This window comes from Henckelia pumila, chromosome 4 (assembly GCF_033568475.1).
Source record: "Henckelia pumila isolate YLH828 chromosome 4, ASM3356847v2, whole genome shotgun sequence".
In the NCBI taxonomy this organism is placed as follows: Eukaryota; Viridiplantae; Streptophyta; class Magnoliopsida; order Lamiales; family Gesneriaceae; genus Henckelia; species Henckelia pumila.
The window spans coordinates 141116050-141118633 of NC_133123.1; the positions used below are offsets into that span (position 1 = coordinate 141116050).

General features: G+C 42.1%; 1 pseudogene; it reads left to right on the top strand.

Annotated features, from left to right (window-relative positions):
* The first annotated feature begins 241 nt into the window (after positions 1-241).
* On the top strand, positions 242-1690 carry LOC140867447 (aspartyl protease AED3-like; annotated as a pseudogene).
* Positions 1691-2584: the final 894 nt, after the last annotated feature.

Genomic DNA, 2584 nt, shown 5'->3' on the forward strand with positions numbered 1-2584 from the left:
AAATTTCAAATGAAGGTATGTAAATGAAGACTTTTTTAGAAATAATTTTAGAGATTGACCGATAATGAGATTCTATATATGCATGCATCAAATAGACCAAGGGAATAGAATCCAATCTTGGCATAACAAAAATCTTATCTCCCGTTGCTTTTAGATTTACTCACACAAACACACATTAGCACCTATAAATGCACATCCTCACTAGACTGAGAAAACCATCAAATTTCATTGCCAAAGAAACATGAGAATTCTTTTCTTTTCATTCGCCATCCTTTTCGTCTCAGTGGCCAATGGGGCTAATCAAGAACAAGACTCAACCCTCCAAATCATCCATGTAAACCATCCATCCTATCCATTGAGGCCTAAAACAACCCTCTCATGGGAAGATTCGGTGCTCCAAATGCAATCCAATGATGAATCTCGAGTACGAAACTTGTCTAGGCTCGCCTCGGCCAGACACACCGTACCTATAGCCTCAGGCAGCCAGATTACTAAGAATCCAACCTACATTATAATGGTTAATGTGGGAACCCCAGCTCAACCCTTGCTCATGGCCCTCGACACGAACAATGATGCTGCTTTGGTACCGTGCCACATGTGCTTGGGTTGCTCCTCCACCACCTTCAATTCGACCAAATCGTCCACGTTAAATAACGTTACATGTGGCTCCCCGCAGTGTAGTCAGGTATATATATACACTAGATTTTTAAGTAAAGATTTTATGTGAATCCCCACAGTGCAGTCAGGTATAAACCGTGATTGTTTCAAAGTGATGCTACTCTTCAATTTGACTTTGAGGAAATTAATCATTATCATTGTTCTTGTTTTATCCTTATGATGATCATATATACTCCAATAGCGTCCATTTGATCTTTGATTGTCTGACGTACATAAAGATTTTGATGTATAATTTTGATTTTAATTTCAGGTATCCAACTTAAACTGTGAAGGCACGACGAGTTGCCATTTCAACCTGCCATACGGCAACTCCAACGTCAGCGCGAAACTTGTCCAGGACACCCTAACCTTAGCCAACAACCACATCCCCAATTTCACCTTCGGCTGCGTCAACAGCACCACCGGCACGTCCCTCCCGGCACAAGGCTTAATGGGCCTGGGCTGAGGCCCATTGTCTTTTATATCCCAAACTCTAACCCTCTACAACTCCACATTCTCTTACTGTTTGCCCAACTACAAATCATCAGGCTTCACCGGATCCCTAAAACTAGGACCCAAATTCCAGCCGGTTCAAATCAAATCCACCCCATTGCTTAAAAATTCAAGAAGACCGTCCCTGTACTACGTAGATCTTAAGGCTATTAGTGTAGGGGAAAACGTCGTTAAAATCCCTCCATCTGCATTTGCAGTTGATCCCAACACGGGTGCCGGGACCATATTCGATACGGGTGTACAGTTCACAACTCTTGTGATGCCGGCTTATGTTGCGGTGAGGGACGAGTTTCGGAGGAGGGTGGGCAAAGCCACCGTGTCATCGCTTGGCGGCTTTGACACATGCTACACCGTGCCGATCACCATACCGAGCATAACATTCCTCGCCATGGCAGCGGAGATGGACTACAGCGTCAACTCGGTTCTCAACGTTATCGGAAGCTTCCAGCAACAAAATCACCGGATTCTGATCGATCAGCCCAAATCTAGGCTAGGTGTGGCTTGGGAACGCTGCAGCTAGATTTAGCTATTACTTATCGTGATTCAAATTATTATTTTTAAAAGGTTTCCTAGGTTTGATTATTGGAATATCTCGCATTATTGTTTGCGAGAAATTGCCTCAAATATCTAAAAAAGCAATTAAATATTACTGATTTTCCATACATGGGTGATACACTAAGAGTGGGCTCATCACATGAAGGCCCGTAACAATGGATTAAGGCTCGAGTCTCATTCTAAAGGATAGGATAGGGTAAGGTCGATCCATGAGGGAAGTTCTGAAGAATAGGTATGTTGGCTCCCAAGGGGTGAGGGTGAGCCTCATCACACTACAATAAAAGTGAGTTTTCGCAACGTACGTGCAAATTAACTATGCGCATCATCGCATGCTGCATAGTAGTAAGTTATAGAAACTCATTGGGGGTATCCGCTGCATGCATGGCGCGCTGCGGAAACTTGCATTCGCAGCTTGCGATGAGGGCTGCAGAAACTTGTATCCGCAACGCACAACACAAGCTGCACAAACGTTCATCGACAGCGTGCAAGAAACGCTACGGATATATTATTGACAGCTTACAAGGCACGCTGAAAAAAGAATTTGCAAGCTACGATAATATTTTTCGCAGCCTACAATGCACGCCTCAGAATTATTTTTCGCCGCCTACAATTCTATGATTTAAATGTATCAAAAAATTCAACCAAATAAAAAATGAAATGAAATGAAAAACTAAACAAAATATTCCAAATTCATTTATGAAAATAAGAAACATAAGATCTTTATAACAAATCACGTGCAATTTTAGCTCCTATATAATGCCATTATCAAACAAAATGACTCAGACCAATAATAAGAACACATTGTGTCATTTCCCCCCAGCATATATCCTGGATAAAGTTGTAACCATCGAGGATTTTC